The 18,782-nt window shown below is 42.7% G+C and overlaps 1 protein-coding gene across 2 annotated transcripts in view; it reads right to left on the reverse strand.

The window, feature by feature from the left end:
• LOC109969122 (carbohydrate sulfotransferase 8) overlaps positions 1-10,845 on the reverse strand; it is a 36,688-nt gene extending 25,843 nt beyond the window's left edge. For both annotated transcript variants that reach the window (XM_020615799.1, XM_020615800.1), the window contains exon 1: positions 9,839-10,845. The gene's annotated coding sequence lies outside the window, so the exon portion shown is untranslated. The remainder of the gene's footprint in view (positions 1-9,838) is intronic.
• Positions 10,846-18,782: the final 7,937 nt, after the last annotated feature.

An 18,782-nucleotide genomic window follows, 5' to 3' on the forward strand; every position in this document is an offset into this window, starting at 1 on the left:
GGCCGACCCTCGTAAAGCTGAGGACACACACGCTGCTGTTACACAATCATCTGATACACTCTGCATACTTGTCTACTTCACACATCTTTTACACACTCATGTCTTCTACACACTTGTCTCTATGCAGTCGAGTCTCTGCACATTTGTGCTTACTACACATCTTCTACACACTCACCTTCTGCACACGTGTCTTTACACACTCGTTTCTGCACTATACTTTTGCATTCTACACACTCGTCACCATCACGGGTTTGCGTTTTGGACACCAGTTTGAATTATTTACACTGTTTCTGACATTTCAGGTTTGTTCTGGGTCTAAAATACTACAGTACCCATCAGCCTCTGCTGCTGTTGCCATTGATAAGAAGCCAGCCACGTGTGAATGAGCTGAATGGTGAACTTTAACTTCAGCTCACTGTCAACATAAAGCTCTGTGACTGGCCGTTTCTCACCAACAGAAAAAAGTCCCACAAAAATACCAAATCCAACAGTGGACGTCTCCTAACGGTCCTGTCTGTCTCTCCTCCCTTTGGGCCACAGAGCCCCCCTGTGTCCACAAACCATTGAACCCATACATGGCCACACTGCTGCACCGGCTGACATGTTCCTTTGTCACCATGAACACATACAGTGTAGGTCATTCGGACACAGTCCCACACACACACCGTCCTGCTGCCACAATGGGCCCCCGTGCATAGGCACGTAAAAGGGCCCCCACCCTCCCACACAGAAACAAAACATCCATGTTTTGTTGACCTGTATGTCTCATGTCTCTCTGCAGTCATTTTGCACCATCCTGCACTTGTTTAGCATCTCTGTGAAGGTTCTGTGTCTCTTTAAGGGCATGTTAAATCTGTGTGTAGGAGTCTTTTAACTCTCTGTGTGGTTGTTTTGTGTCTCATTTTGGACAAGTTTCCCATCTTATTCTGTAATACGTTGCAGGCAGTGGTGTCATGCACTCAAATGATTTGAGGGTACAAATTGAATGGCACTTATGGTTGCAGATGAGCTCCAGGGGCCGTCTGGCCCCTCAGCAGTCCATCCATGTACTCAAATGTGGATTCTTCCGCCACTGAAAACAGTCCCAAGAAGTGCATGATTTCATCTTGTTTGATAAAAAACTACAGCAAGCAGCTGTTTCAGGAAAACCCTGAAATGATTCTAAAGACTAAACTACATATCTGGTATTTGAGAACTTTTTCAAAAGTTATGCTGTTAGCAGGAACAATGAGCCACAGAGCAGAGGAGCCAGAAAGGTGAACATCTGAGTCTGTAAGATGAAGACGACAGAAAACTTCGAGTAACACCAAGCCGATCCAGAATTCAAACCCTGACCAAGATGTATGAGGCTGTAAAGTGTTTTCAAGAGTGGAACACGCAAACACGTTCGCCTCGGTGTGCGCCATGTTGTCCCATGTTGTTTTCTGTGCTGACACAAACTCCTCCTAGGAGCGAACACGCTGCACCATGGTTTTATTATTTTATGAAAATAACAGGAGAACCTAGCAGGAAGTGAAAGCTAATTTAACAGCTGATATATAAATGAAGCTCATTCCATACAACAAATTAATACCAACTGATGTGGAAACTCCACACTTCCCAAAGTGCTTTTAGAAAAGCCCAGGGGAGAAAATTACCCACATTACTGTGTTAATTAATTTCCTGCCATAAAAAGAGCTAAATGTGTTTTGTAAAGTTTATTTCAGAAAACGTCTCGAGGCAGTTCAAACTCAGTACCCATCTATTTGTTAAAGACATGGTCTGTAATAAGAGCCAAGAAGTTAATCAGTTTCCTGTTCAGGTCGCCGTCACCTCATTTCTCACCCTGGACGTTGATTTTCCTGTTTCAAAGAAAACTGCCCTTGGCCTTCTCCTGAACCTTGAGGAATTAGTGCCAAATGACTTCTACAAACTCTTCTTGTGAGAGGAGTCTACGCGGTGAATAGACCCATTTTCTTTCTTTGTATCAACTCTTTATTGCCGTGCAGTGAACAAAATGAAAGCCTCATCTTCCCACTCTGAGCCGTAAAGCCCTACAGTGTCCTTCTGTAACGATGATGATGTTACCGCCACCATGCCTGAATCATACTGAACGATCTGCGCTCACAAACACCTCCACTTTCCATCCGAGCACTGAAGAGGCTTTACTGGAACTAAACATCTGCTTAAAGAAATACAACCAGTGCTGTAAAAGTACCAAAGTACAAGCAGTAAGTTTTAATAATAAGACAGAGTGGGCCACAAAATGAAGCTGTCAAACCACCGACAAGTGACTACCAAGCAGAGCCAGCTTCGGTCTGATCATTAACGTCACTAATCCTCTCAGCCACCACTGACACATGAACTCCTCATCACCAAATATTTGATGGCATTAATCTAAAGAGGTTTTCCATGACTTGAATAGAAACTGAGTGATTACGGTTTGCTAACCTCTCCATGCAGAGAGCAGCTGACTGAGGGAGACGATACAAAGGCTTCATTCATCCTCCCAATGTCAGTGCGGTTCCCAGAGGTCAGACATACCCCGGCTCAAACATCAATCTCCAACCCCGGCAGAGACGGAGGAGAGAACCGGCAGCAGCATCTAATCTAAGAGCAGAAGGATGTGGGGACAGGACAGGTGTGTGCTTCTTCCCAGAGTCAGAACTGAACACACTGACATGAAACACCTGATGCAGTGTGACGTCCACTTCCTGATGATGTCAACATCTCTGCTGTCCCTTCAGAACAACCCTCCATAAATCCACCCAGAGACGAGGCTGCAGGACCCAGCTGAGAGCGCTAGTGGTCCTACATTCCCTTTGGCCTCACAGTGATCCGGTGCCAGTTGTCCGTCTGTCCATGGGGGACGCTGCACACAGCAGCTGCTCGTTCTGCTGCTGGTAGTGGGGACAGCTGAGCCAAAACAGAAGTTAATATACAAATGTAAACAGGCTCAGTTTTGTACTTCCTTAACTCAGAAAATACAAAGGCTATCAATTACATCAAACATTTAATTTAACTTGAACTGAACACGACTGTGACATTTCACTTACGACCATCTCCTTTTTCTTTCTTTAAGTTTGGGTCCTTTAATCCTACTCTGTCATGCTTCCTGTTACATTTGTTTTGCGTAGTGTTATGGAAGTATAAAACCTTATTCTTCCTGTTGAGTTCTAACAGTCGGAGCATGATTATCCCTCCTGTTTTTCAACCATGCTTTGCGGGGAAGCTCAGGACCATTAACATAAAACTAAGAGATGCACAGTTGGTCCCTGGGGTCTTGTTTCTGTCAAGATGGGAGGAAGCCATTACAAATATCAATCAGTAACAGGAGCATCCGCATCGGACCGAGCTGGGGGAGGGAGACTAAGGTGAACTTCAGGGGGAAACGTCCTCTTTCAGGAAGCAGAGGTCTCTTTTTAATGTATTTTTAATGCGTCCCATCCCATAAATAACTGCCCTTTGTAGATGATTTGACATGGTGGGCAAAGGATCCTGGAGTGTGGTTTTTCTCATTAGCGAGGGTGGAGGGATAGTGTTTCTTCTGCGAGAGGCTCCACGTTCAGATTAAAGGTGGCAACTGAATCCTGATACTGGTTCAGCTGAAATGAGCTGCTGCTTCTGTTCAGCTCGACTCACTCAACGAAGCGCTTCATATTCTGTAAAGAAATTCTACATGTATATCCCCTATAGTCACAGTCAAAGCAAACTCAAACAGGGTGCTGCAGGTTTCCTGTGTCTGTTGACCTTCTACTGAGGACCTCCTCATTAACCGAGACATAATGTGGCTGCAAATAACAATCATCTTCACTGCAGATTGAGCCTTAGGTCAAAAAATGTCCTAGAAAAATAAACACAAAAGGCCACGGTGACATCTTCAATTGTCTTGTTTTGTGCAACTTGGTTCACAAAAATATTAAGTTTACTGTCACGTAGACTAAAAACTAAACTGTTTAGAAGCTGGAAACAGAGCATGATTGATAGGTGATTAATGGATCTAATTCACATTAAATGGCAAATAACACCTAATCACACTTAAGCTGCTTCAGTACTGAGTTACTATGTCAGACAAAAGGAACTTAAAGTGGTATGAAATGTACTGTATGTAACCGTATGATACTGGTATGTATCCGTGCAGCAGCAACTCTCAAACTCCAAAGGATACGATCTATCCACAGAGGCAGGCATCACTTCAGTAGAAGGTGGATTTGTTAACCAAATCAGCAGGTTAACAGTGAGCCAACCTACAGCAGGTACGGTAAGAGCCTGACATCTGCATCTGAGTGTGGCGTGCGAATCTGCAGATTATTTCTCATCATTCGGTCTAAAACTCACCGGGGTCTCTGAAAGCTCTGAATGTGTTCCTTTGTGTGAAAATTGACTTTAACCTATTAAACTGATTACCTAATAGCTGGCAGTTTATTTAATATAATGGATTAATCAAGTCACTGTTTCAAGGACAATGAGATTTGATTACAGACCTTTTGCATTTGTACCTAGTATAAATCCTTGTTCTGGTTGCCACCGTTCTGAGCATACATTATCTGGATTTCTCTGTAAATCAGGCCTTAATACTCAGATCAGATCTTTGTGTGTCGCTGCTTCCCGTCCGTGTGTGTCTGTGCCATGTACTCAGCTCTGGTGTGAACATCACTGAGCTTCTAAACTACTACATGTTGCAAGATATGGTTCTTCTTACCATTGCTAACTCTGAGAGACGAGACAGTCCAAGTAACTTCAAAACAGTGCTGATTTATTCAAAGGATCACAGGTAAAATTAACATTACACGCTCAGGTATCTTGCACCTCCAAACTGCTCACAGGCAGATGTAAGATGAAAGACCCTGACCCCACCAGGCCTATACATTATATCCCCTCGGTTGGGCTAGCCCCATACTACACAGAAACGTCAACCGAGACGTCTCTGTTACCAGCTTTGCAGCTGGTCATAGCAGTAGTCAAAACATGAAGCAAATCAACATGTGTGTGTGTCTGTTGATTAAGTGGTGTTCATCAACTCTTCTCTCTAGTATCCTTGACCAGATGTACCCTGTAGAAACTCATAAGCATGACCAAGCATTTAACAGTCTAACTAGACATCCTATCTCCACTAAACATTTCTAATACATAAAGTATCTATCCAATATCTATCTGACTAAAAATACCTAACAATGTGCACAGATGTAACTGAAATGTGAGCCACATGTGCACAAGAATAACAACCAGGTGGTGTGTGTGACAGTCAAGTGGCCCAGTTTCCTCCCAGACCACTGGGTTACGATATGTTCCTCCCAGTTTGTCCTGATCAGAAGCTTCTCCATAAACATCCACCACATGTGAAACGTCCTGGTCTCTCCACTGACCCTGTCGCTGACATCGCTCTCCTCCATGTTTACTGTTACCAGTCTGTGTGGGGCCAACGCCGAATGATGACGACAGGCCATATGTGCAGAGGAAGAGACGTTAAAACGACCACATGGATTCTGATCTGACCGCTCTGGCGGTGGATGCACAGTCAGAGGTCAGAGAGGAATAGGATCTAGGATATACATATGCAGGTGGCCCAGATCTGGTCTGAGGACACCTGGTCTGTTCACACTGCTGTGGATAGACCAGGTCTGGGTCACTGGGAGGGAAACTGCAGCTGGATGTGGACGTACAGTAGCTTTACCTGTGGACGGTGGTTCAGGTTAGTGTAATGTTGTTACTGTGTGTTAATAAAGACAAGCATGTGTGATTAACTATTGTCTTCTACTGTGCATGTATCTACTTAGAGATGAATGCACGTGCAGACATGCATGGCATCTTATTGTGTAGCAGGTGTTTGTGGTCTAAGCTTGAGAGTGCGTTTGTTCCTAATGAGCTTAGAGAGGTGAATTTCAGGGTGAAGGTTTAGATTAAGGCTTCAGGGAGAGGTTATGTAACTGTAGGTCCTCACAGGTACTGAAGTACAGTCTATGTGTGTGTGTGCTCGGGACAGTTGGCTATTTTTAGCAGCAAGGAGAGAAATAATTCAGTGCGATCACAGAGCAGCTCGTTCAACTGCTGTCTGACAGAGGAGACGAACTAACAGAGCCCTCTTCCTCCTCCTCCTCCTCCTCTCTGTGTGAGACAGGTGAGGTTTGAGACCTGTCTGAGGCCCTAGTGGCTCAGTCCACAGCTAACGCTCTGATTTGCCAAAAGGAAGCACTCTGTAGAGATATTTTACTGTGAATACAAGAGATTGGGTGAATTCAGTTTGTTTATATTAAACATAGCCCTGCTGAGGACATGCTGCCCCTTTGTGCTGCACATGGACTAGGACACAGCGACAGGTCCAACCATATGCCATGGCCCCAGAAGGATGCAGCCAGCGAGTTTGTATGTTTGTGTTATTCCCTACAAATCCCATCCAGAGATTAACATCACCCGTGAATGTGGTCTACTCACTGCGATGTGTGAGTCCAGATCCTGGTTTAGTTCATTAGTCTGAGCCGTAGACCTCCAACATTGTCCAACAACTATTAACCACACTCCACTGAGCCACACTGGCAGGTTTCTTCCTCAGGAAACGTGAGACCCGTCTGTTTTCAGTAAACAACTAACTTCTTTCACCATTTGTGAACTAACTAACTGCACAGAATATAAAGAATCTTTGACTGACTGGGGTATGTACACAAGCACATACAGACAGGTGACAGCTGACAGGACAAACCCCCACCCAGCGCCCAGTGGGGCGTTGTCAGGGCCGAGTCTCCAGAGCAGTGTCAGGTCTCCTCCTCCTTCCAAACCAGATCCCCTCATTGTGTCCGACCCCGCTGTGTCGTCCTCATGAAGCCATTCAGTGACCTAGAGCTGCAGCCATGAGTCAGTTCACAGGTAGAAAATGAACCTCAGCTATTTAGAAGCAACAGTCACCGACATGTTCTGGCTCCACCTTCTTTAATGTGAGGAGCTGATGCTTTTCTTTGTCAGACATGAGAATCAGCTGAATCTCTGTGGATCTGCTGGTTGGACACAGGACGTGAAGACAAAATGGGTACTTTCCCTAGTTTTAAGTTCTACAAATAAAAAATAAGTCAGGACAATAACCAGCAGATGAATCAGTGATCCCTGCATTATTTATTTCCACTCATCTATTTAATCCTTTCATTTGTCACCGTCTGTATGTATCTGCAGGTGGATCGAGGCTGAACCGGGTGACGAAGGACTGGTTCAATCTCCAGTTGATGACAACTGTTTGCTGTTGCAGTCATAGCACGGCCAGGTCGTGAGGACTTGACTGCAGCTGTAGTCTCACAACTGAGTAGCAGAGAGATTCACTTCTGTCTGATTTCTATGTTGTCAAATGAGCCTCAGCAAGCAGAAAGATAAACAACCACCGGCCAACGATCCCGAGCGACTTGTCCATACTGACGCCCAAACACAACCTCAGCCGTGTGTGTGTGTGTGTGTGTGCTGTGAAGTTTCAACTACTTCACCTTCCCAGTCAGAGGCAGCTCTTATCGCTTCTACCCATGAGGCTGCAGTAAAACTCATACTGTGCTGAGCTGCTCACGCAGCTGCAAACCATGAGAAATAACTGGCTGTCATCTCGACTGAACCATCCGAAGTTGGGACAAGACACAGGAGAATGCAACTGAAAATAGTCCCAACAAGTGCCCAGCAACTGCCTTTTCTCTGGATAACACTGTACATGCATGGTCATAAACAGCTGTATGATCAGTGTTAACTCACCTATGCAGACAATCAAGCTTCTCCTTTCTACCATCTCTCTTTAGTAGTCCTGTCCATAAGAAACACTAACAGATCTATTTTTGGTTTGTACACAGCCAGCTACTTCATAAATCATTATTAGAATCTGCTTCTGCAGAAACGGAGCCGTTTGCATACATGTCCACTGGCTTTATTCACAGTAACTGTGATCTGCTTTGTCAAAGCTTAAAATTAAAACACGAGAATTAAAGATACACCCCAACAAGAGCAGAGGAGCTAACGTTATACTTTAGTAAAATAATACACCAATGACCAGAACACTAGGCATATTGAGCCCGACACACCAGTGGGATTAAACACGGATCATTCAGCTTCTCTCAGCAATAAAGTGATGAATAAGAAAACTAGGTCTAACCTGGACAATAAATACAAACAACACACCAGGTTTTACATCACATCGGGCACAGTATAAAACACCACAATGTCGATATGGACACACTAATCTTCCTTTAAAGCTGATAACATCACGTTAAACCGTCCATTAAACGCCACAGGGACGCTTTATGTTCCCATACATATATAATGGAATGCGTTATATTTAATTTGACAACATTAAAGAAACTGTAGAGGATTCAAAATAACTGCGGTAAATCAGCCGCCGTTCAGTTTTCCGTGGTCAAACCAGCCGCGCTAGAATTTGAAGTGCGCCTATATACTCCATATACTTACATTTACGGTAAAAGGTATTGAAACGGGCCAAAGCTCGTGATCTTCAAAATAAAATACCTTAACTCCAATGCTGTATTATTTATGAACTTTCAAGTTTAATAAAAACACTTTTTTTTAAATATTTACAGCATAGGACATCATTTATGGATTCTACAAGACCCGCACTGTTACCACACAAAGAATCAAGCATTTCTACTGGACCATTCTGGAGAAAACTCACATTAAAGATGTGACTCCAATGCTGTATTATTTATGAACTTCCAAGTTTAATAAAAACACTTTTTTTTTAATATTTACAGCATAAGGACATCATTAAGCTCACGATTTTCAAAATAAAATACCTTAACTCCAATGCTGTTTTATGTTGTACAGTTTTATTACTTTTACTGTACTACATTTATTTCTAAAAGTTATGTAATTGTTCATTTAGTAATGTAGTTCCTTGATTTAAAATATATATTCCTAATGAATCAGTATATAGTTAACGCAATGTCAAAATTTTGAGTATACAGCTGCTGGCATGACAGTCTGACACATTGATAAACATTAATAAACTGCGCTTGTGAGTTTTAAGAAAGTTACTATAATTATACATTTTTAAATGACATTTTATTGGTGGAGTAATTGTTTTACAGATTCAGTGTGACAGCTGTTGTAGGTGGTTCCATACACAGTGCCTGCAGATGGACACAACACAGCTGGAGAGGGCAAAACTGAAAGACTGGAATTGTTGTCTTTGTGGCAAGTATGGGGTATGAGGATGGGCTCAAGTGGACTGGTGTGTGGGTGTATGAATGAAGCAGCTGCATGCAATAACCAATCTCTCTCGTTACTTAGTGAGGGGAAGGAGTGACAAGAGGAGGCTGGAGACAGGAGTAAGTCAGGAGACGAACAATTGAACTGTCACAATATTTAAAAAAAAAATTAAGACATTTGAGCAGTGACAGTGCGTCTTGGTGTATATTACTGGAGAACTCACAAGTTAACAGTGACATCTCTCCAGAATGGTACAGTAGAAATGCTTGATTCTTTGTGTGGTAACAGTGCGGGTCTTGTAGAATCCATAAATGATGTCCTATGCTGTAAATATTTTAAGTAAAGTGTTTTTATTAAACTTGAAAGTTCATAAATAATACAGCATTGGGGTTAAGGTATTTTATTTTGAAAATCGCGAGCTTTGGCCCGTTTCAATACCTTTACCGTAAATGTAAGTATATAGAGTATACAGGCGCACTTCAAAGTCTAGCGCGGCTGGGTTGACCACGGAAAACTGAACGGCGGCTGATTTGACCGCAGTTCAAAATAACGAGCTCCTGGACACAGATTCAACGAAGGAGATAACACATGTATCTGGGGGAAGTGAACTTTACCCGTGTCATGGATCAACTCGCAAGACGCCGGTCGAGCCGACACTTCCCCAGCTCTCACTCACCTGCGTGTGGATGAGCATGGACTCTGTCGGCGGAGTTGAGCGGTCCGCTGGAAACTCAGCTTCTCCGGGTTCGGACTTATGTTTGTCAGAGACCGGGAAACATTAATAACAGTTGCAAACCGGCCACGACACGGCAAACCTCCCAGTTTTAAATCGGTGATCCATTAATGTGATGAAAGTGAGAAACAGCGAGGGAGAGCGACCGAAGTTGCGGGCTGAGAGACTGAGTGAGCGGTCTATTGACGGGCGAGGCGAACGGACAAGATGGCGTCAAGTTTCTGTAGGATAAGGAGGAAGACACCGGATGTTGTACTGTTGACCTTCAAAATAAAGCTGACGGGACATATTAGCAGTTATCAATTTGAGTTGATTACTTCAGTGTCAAATTATGTAATCGTATTGCATGTTTTTAATTATATTTTGTCAATGTATAGCTTTTTCTTGCACATATATTTAAATATATTTACTAATTATAGTTAGGCGTGGAGCTGGGGTAAATTTTTTTTTTTGCATAGACAAAGTTTCACAGTATCCATTAAATATTTGGTAGCATGCTCATTTAAGGGAAAATTTATTGTAATACTGGGGCCGAAATTAAATCTATAATTAGCGTTTGTTTATAATGCAGGTCAGTTGCCCTTTTTTGATTAGTGATGTGAAAGTTATTGCCAACTCTTGGAAGAATGTTTATCAAGAGACAGTAACATCAGGTGACCCACAGTACAATTATTATACATTCTGTACTTGCAAAGTGTAAACAGTAGCTCTAGAACAGATACTGTGTGTACTTTATTGATTGTATTTTGTGCTGACACCAACTCAGTTCTCATAAGCAGTCAGACTGCAGAGATACAGATATATCTGTTCCAGGAGCCAGCAATGATGCAGGACTTGCCACGATTCCTAAGTCTGACTGTATAAATGGCTCTCAGGGGGACTGCCCCCCTGAGCATTTCCTTCATGCAACCATATTGTGTGTATTGAAATGTCCCTTGCTGCAACAGTAATTAAACCCTTATATTATTCACATAAGTGGCCTCGATCTGCTTTGTCTATTGTTGAAATAACCCTAACACCAACTATTTAAAACAAATAGGCATACTTCATTTAATGTTTTTAATCTCATTCTAAGACCATGTTTGTAGGCTGTATTGGGTTTATTGTGAGATATGTGTTGTTTTGTTTATATGCAGTTATCTTAGAGACAATGTGCATTTTTGCATCATTCTAAATTATACAAAACATTTTGCCCATGTGATAGCAATTACAAAAGACATGTTTCCATTTATTTGGTTTAAATTGCCACACATGAACTCAGAGGAAGTGCACAGAGGGTTCAGCTCTGCCTTCTTCACTGTGCAATAACCATCTCATAGATATGAGTGTGTGAACTGGCTGTGCTTTGGATCTTGATTTTGGTTGTACACACACCAACTCCTTTTTGTCCCTTGAGTGGGATGTTCTTAAATACTGCGTTTTATTAAAAACAAAGCCCTAACATAAAATACTTAAATAAATAAACCAAGCCTTTTTCAATAGCTTGGAGTACTCAGGCAGTTCCGTTTTTCCTTATGTTAAATACCTGGTATATCAAGAACATGATATCGAACAGCCTGCTGTAACCGGAAGTTGTAAGGCTTAGTGTGGTGACTTGACGTATGAGGTAGCAGCGGTGCGTGTGCTTGTGTCCGCGCGCCTGTGTGCGTGTGTTTCTATTTCTTGCTGTGCACAAAAAAAAAGCCCGCCCCGCCCACACCACCGCCTCTGCCAGGCAACGGCGGCGCTCGAAGCTCCCAGGAGGCGACGAGGGGAGGAGAGGAGGGCGGGCGGCAGGTGGATGTTTCCGTGCAGAGAGCCAGAAAAAACAAAAAACACCCCAACACCACCGGTAATATGATAATAAAAACAACGGGCTGCCAAAAGCAGATTCAAACTCCCAGTGGTTCTTGTACATGAGCTATTTCATTGATTAACATGCACAGAGCAGGCTCCTAGCATCCAGACCCTGTGGAGAAAAAAGCAGTAGGACTAATTCCACTTCTGCTTTCATTCACCCAGGTCCTGTATTTAAGTGAAATCTTGATGTACTTTACATGAGTAGCCTTTTCCCTGTCCTTTATACTTCTGCTGAACTACATTTCTGCATTTCAGGTGGAAATACTGCATTTTTACTGCACTCTGTGTATTTAATTGCAGCAGTTGCACATAACCTTTCAGATAAAGATGATACACACAGAATATATGAACAGGTGATGCTTTTTTTTCAAACAGTGATTAATATTAAAGGAGCAGTTGGTTAATTCACTCCAGCCCAAGTCAGACTGTCAGGGGAGTGTACATGTTCTGTAGGGGACCTTGAATCTACTGCTGTTTGCCTCTATATTGATTTATCCTCCATGCTGGAGCAGCTGTTTACTGTGTTATCTTACAGGTTCACACCGTGCTTACTCACAGACGTCAGGGTAGGAAAAGAAGTCTGACTTTACATTCTGCGTCTGTCTTTACTTGGTAGGGGATCAGCTGGAAGCTGATCCTGACTCTGGAAACATGCTCCTCAGCAGATGTGACCACACGTCACCAGGGTCTGTCGTGACACATGCGCTGTTAGTCCTGACATCAAATCAGCCCGTGAACACGTTCTCTGACCATGGATGGATTACTGAATGGGCCTGGTGGCCACAGGTCCACCAGAGAACTGTGAAGGACTGTTAACCTCTTCACTGGAAAGTCAATTAAATGACTGCAAGACAGCTATGAAGGAATGTAAAACTAATAAAGAGACACACAATGACTACAAAGAAATGCTAAACTACTTAAAAAGGACAAAACAATAAAAAAAAATCAATGTAAAATTGTTATGCAAAATGAGTAAAAAATTAACACAAAATAGCTAAAAACAAACACAAAACAACTAAACAGGGACACAGGAAAAAACTGCTTGATAAATGATGCAGATGTTTTATCTCAATGTGTGAATCCTGCTCCTGGATGTGTAGGAGGGGTGGGGGCCTTTTAAATGTTTGTGCCCAGGAGCCCATCGTCTCATAATCCGTCCATGTCTCAGATGTTCTTTCAATCCGAAACACAGCAGGAAACACTGCTGTGAACCTCCTACATACTGACAAACCCTCGATGAAGCAGGTCTGTGGGAACAGGAGTGTCTGCAGAAACGTTTCCTTTCTGTTCATGGTGCCAAGCTGCGCCCGCTGACTGGGGCGTCCACACAGAGCAGTTCTCTAATGACGTGTTTCAAACGAACCGCCTAACAGCAAATATGCAGTGTTTTCAGAAACCATCAGACACAGTGGAACATCACACTCCCCCTCTCTGCTGCTGCTGCCTGTCCAAACCTGCAGGAGCTGAGGTGGGGTGTTAACTGTAGCTGTCAAACTGTGACAGGGACTTTTTTAAACCTGAAATTTAAAAACATCAGTGTTGGACCTCACACCCTTTGATTAAGTCAGTGTTTGTGAATTCAAATGTACTGAAGGAACTCTGCCTCTTGTTGTAGGTTCCTCACTGTGTGTGTGTGTGTGTGTGTGTGTGTGTGTGTGTGTGTGTGTGTGTATGTGTGTGTGTGTTAACAGTGACTACAAAAGGGATGTGTGCAGATGTGAAGTGGCTGCATTAGGGTATTCATTCTGTGCCTAACGTAAAGGCTCCCCTTCTTCAGCTTCTAGTATTTGGATGTGTTACTGTTCCTTCTTTGACTAAGATGAGCCTTGACATGTTCTCACCATGTTTCTGTGAAGATTCAGCTGTAAGTTCACATGATCACATTGCATCATCAGTGCAGATCTGTGCCTGCACGTTCACACTGCCACCCTCCAGTTCCACCACATCCCAGAGGTTTCTACAGGATTCAGATCTGGGACCAGTTTGAGACCTCTCGTCAAAAAGGCGTCTCCGCCCACAGAGCTGCAGCTCGCTGGATGCTTTTACTTTTCTGAGCAAACTGTGCTGCTTCAAAATCCCAGAAATACTCAAAGCAATGATCACTGGCCTGTGTCTTATGGGTATCATGCATTGCACTGCAGGCACATGACTGGCTGATTGGACATGAATAAACAAGTGTACAGGTGTTCCTAATAAAGTACTCGGATGCAGGTGTGATATCCATTTTTACATTTCTGATGAACATGTGGCTTGGATTCACAGCCTTAGTCTTCTGGCCTGGAGTCAGTGTGTGCAGGTGTTACTTTTTAAATAGTGTGATGTGTGTGTGTGTGATCATATCCTTCACTCATCCACACACGTCTGGACACAAGTCAGTCAGTTTGGCGTATTTCCAGAGACTGAATCAGACTGAGTCTCTGTCCTCAGTCGCACCCTGTTGGTGCAGGTGAATAACAACACCTTCAGCTCCACCTGTGATCGTCTCTGACACCACTGATGCTCTGTGGAGGAGCTACACACGGAGTCTGAGCTGTGTGGACTTCGTTAAATCCGGGACAAAGGTGTCTCGTGGCCACAGAGCCGCGAAGACAGATGGTCCTCTCCTGTGTGCTGGCACTTATTGATCAGGGCGAATGGTTAATTCACCTGTTTTTCTCCCACTGTGCTCCTCTTCAGTCTGTGCTGCGGGGGGAATACAGACATTATCGGAGCCTCGTCTCTCCTCATATTTCACTGCTGAGGCCTGAGGATAATGAAGCTCTGCAGCCTGATGACGATATTGATTTAATGATACACAGCACTGCTGTTCTCTGGTCCTCCTTCAGAACAGTGAAGTGGATGAAAGGTCTCTGCATCTTTGCATGTTAGTTTAGCTGTTTAGTTGTGAATTTGTCTCATGTCTGTGTCCACAGAGTCAGAGGCTTTTATTCTGAAGTCTGCCCACAGCTTCTACTTATGGAGGTGTTCTAGAACTTTTACCACAGAATGTTTTTACTTGTGTTTGTTCAAAATCACATCAGCTCCAAACAGTCACATTTGCTTAGGCAGTTATCAACAGCAACACACAGAGACGGTAAGGAAATAATCTTTTAAACAAAATCTTAAGTTAAGAAGCTGTCACGATGGTGCTAACAAACAACTTGAAGCTGCTGGGGACAGTCTGTGCTACAGTTATTTAAACTTGGCTGATTTCACATCAGAAATTCTGGATAAACAGTTTCCTGTTTGTTCCTGAGGAAACATTTAGACTTGTTTCGATGTTTTGTGTGGTGAATCTGCAGGTTCTCAGCAGACCTGAGGCCCACACACCTGCAGCTACTGCATTCAATTATTTTTCTAGTGAGCTGCTGAAATAGAAGTAAGAACAACACTGACAGCTCGGTGCCATTTGAAAATCAGCATGTGAAACAAACATGGACTCAATCGAACAGAAACATATCTAGAGATGCTAAAACAAACCTGAAGTAAAGCTGGTAGATTTACTGTATGTGAATATTGAGTTTCATGTTTTGGAAGACTTGGCTTTGCTGTGATTGATAAAGGGAACCCTCTGCTGGAACCAGTGACAAAATCAGTGTAGATCCTTTATTCATGCTAATGTTACCACTTTGACTTTTGTTCTGTTACTTCACCGTTATTTCATGGCAACAGATGTTTTCCCTGGAGCAGACACAGCCCAGCAGCAAGGGCCGACATGCTGCAGCCCCCGACCTCCAGCCACAACCCCCCAGTGATGGGCAGATGTCCTCCAACACTCATACTGCAAAAAACATGAATGAGTTTCAGGAGGCAGCAGATCAAGCAGCTGGATCAACTGCAGCACCACAGGTCTACCCTTCATCTTAATGTGATTTCAGAAAATGATCTATATTATGAGAGTGCTCATTATTAGATTAGATCTCAGCTTTGCTGTTGTGCAGAGTCCATGTAAAGCCAATGAAATGCAGTTAGCATGTGCAAAGAAACATTTCCAGATAAAATGCAGATAAAGTAAATATGGAAGCCGTATCTTGCAGCATATATGTAAAGTGGTTGTGCCATATATACCTTTGTTTATGTACAGATTTGCAGATCAGTGGCAATGATGCTTGTTATTTATTGATTATAACTGATGAATTAACGTGTTTACTACTGTAGTGTTGCAGCTGGTGGAGCTGTTGGCTTTATAATCAGCTCACTCTGAGACACATGATCGCTTATTGGTTGATTACATGTTGTTTTATTAATCTGCAAGCTAACTAAAGCTCCAAAATAAATGTAGTACAGTGGAAAAAAGAACAACTATATATATATAAAAGGTAATGCAAAAAGTATAAAGTGAAAAGCAAAGTACGAGTACCTTTACTTAAGTAAATGCAGGCCTCCAGAGTTACTTTCCACCATTACAACAGCAGGTTACTTCACACTTTAGAAACTCTGATCATAGATAGAAACATGCTGCTGCTATTAGGATTTTAGATTTTTGTTGTTGTTTAAATGTATGTTTTATTATAAATGTAATTTAAAAACAGAAATATGCAGCTAGAGAAACTAAATGTAGTATTTATTATAATATATCAAGACAGTATCCGATACTCTATATCACGTCTATTTCCATAATTATTAACAAAATTAAAAAAATATTTTAGAAATATCACAGTGACTATGTACAAAAGATAAAGTGTTTTGGTATGAAAATCCCCATTTTTCCTGTATCATAAATACATTTCGTGTTGTTTGTAAATAAACATCTGGAAAATCGGTCACTGATCCACTGAGTTGTGATGATTTTGATGGTGGTGGACAGACCTGCTGCTGACATACAGACGCTTCAGAAGGCTGCCCTGTACCAACATGGCGGCTCACGAGGGCTCTGTCTGTAACAGCAGTAGCTGTCTATCAGAGCTGGTGGCAGGTGTGTGGTCTGCACGTTTCTCATGATCTCTCCTGTTTCCTACTGAACAGCGAGCAGTGAAAAGCAGGAATAGGCGTGTGCAGCAGGGTAAACAGAGATGCAGACATTGCCACCATCAGCAGAGGAGGAGTTTAAAGGATGATCTGGAAACACCAGCCAGGACTCCAGAAGACCAGGAGCCTGTGCTGATCCACGGCCTGAGCGTAGAGCGCTACAGAGCCATCTACAACTCAGTGTTGCAGCCCCCAGTCCGCACTGCTCTGTCCTCATCCAGAAACACTGTAATACTGGAAACTTGTTCAACCTTACTAGTTTCTCCCTTCTCCCCTGAGCTGTTTCCACCTGTCTCTGATTGTTATGCTAAGACAAGCTGAATATCTTTGTTAGCTTGTATTTAAAATATCCCCAATGGTTTATTTTTTCTGACATTTTAGACCAAACAATCAATCAATGAACTGAGAAAATAAGGCTCATAATCATTAGTTGCAGCCCTATGTGAAGGAAAAGAGCATTTGAAATGTTAAAATCCTCAACTATTAGTTGTTTAATTTTAATCTGTAATGTTCCCTGTTTCTTTTTTTATTGTAAAATCAGTGTGAAAAATGTGTGAATATCTCCTCTTTAACTTTGTATCTTTTCTCTCTTTAATGTTTTCAAAAGCCACATTCCTTTCTCGCTGTCCTGGATGTGCGTACAAACTAACCTCCATGTGTTTTAAGTGATTTTCCTGTGGCTGCTCTGTGCTGGTGGCTCTCTGTGAGCGTCTGATGTGGTCTTTTTGAAGGACTACGTCGAGCAGGTCCTGGAGGTGAAGCAGCGTCTGTGGACGGCGCTGGGTCGACCTCTGCTGGAGGAGGTGGTGATGGAGGACGGACGAGTGGAGGTCAAAGAAATATTTGATCTGACTTGAGATGAGATGGAAAGAAACCTCTGGACCTGTTTTATATATATGTTAGAAACATAGCAGTAAATGTATAGACATGTCATTCAGAAGAAGTAATAAAAGTGTTTTGATGGAATAATAATGTGCATTTTTCCTCCACTAGTTACAGTTAAACCTGTTTGCTTGGCTGTTGGTTTAGAAACAAACTGCAGTTTCTTATCTCACCTCAGCTCAGTTTAAAAACACTGATTAATTAGAAGCTGCTGTTTAAAGAAACATTCATAAATGTGAAATGTGACACTTTCCGTCCTGCCTCAGAATGAGTGGGAAACGGCATCTTCTGTGTAAAAAATATAAGTGACATAACAATCCCAGGTTCAGGTGCTACAGAACAGACTGCATTCGGTCTGTTAAAGACAGTTATATCCCGCATGAGCATGATGTTACAAGCAGTAGGATCAAAGGTTCATACTGCACAGACAGAGTGAGAGAGCCAGCAGTGTGTCACAGCAACAGGGTCGGCCACACCTACTACTCACTTGTTCTTCCTTCCTCGAGTTGCTCTGAGAATTTTCTAAGCCACTGCTCAGCTCGGACTCCTTGCCAAAAGTCTTTAGGCTAAAGTCAGGAGCTCACTGAGACTGTGAATACGGCTCCAGGTGTGCGACACCTCAGCTGTGACGTGATCGTAGCTTAAGTCTCCCTGGTGTTTGCTTTGTTAATCCAGGAAGTGAAGCCTTGTTCTCCCACAGGTCACTTGGCTGCAGGTACAAGGTCCCTGTGAAACAGCTGGTGTTTCTTCCTTAACTGTGAGTTCAGGAGGCAGCAGCTGAGTCCCACTCAAAGTAAGTTTAACCTGTAAATGTGGTTTTAAACTGTGTTATCAGTTATCACAGCTTCAGTGTGCCTGTAAATGTGGTTTTAAACCGTGTTATCAGTTATCACAGCTTCAGTGTAGCATTTCAGTGTGCGGAGCCTGTACTTCTTATTTCACTGTGCAGTAAGTTAATAAAACACTGGCACATCCCTTGTCTTTCTGTTATAAATCACAGTTCAGGTGTTTCATCAGTGTGGTTTCCCTTCACACACATTAACACACAGAAGGCTTAAGAAAATCACCTTCAGTAGCCCAACAGAAACCCAACCAGACATACGTAAATCTATTCAAAAAACAGTTTAAAAGTCTGGATGAGAGGGAATGAACAAGAAGCTTTTAGTAGCAATAACTGAATAAAAACATAAAGAAATACAGCAACTACATGGTTTTAGAA

Source organism: Monopterus albus, unplaced genomic scaffold (assembly GCF_001952655.1).
Source record: "Monopterus albus unplaced genomic scaffold, M_albus_1.0 scaffold170.1, whole genome shotgun sequence".
Taxonomy (NCBI): domain Eukaryota; kingdom Metazoa; phylum Chordata; class Actinopteri; order Synbranchiformes; family Synbranchidae; genus Monopterus; species Monopterus albus.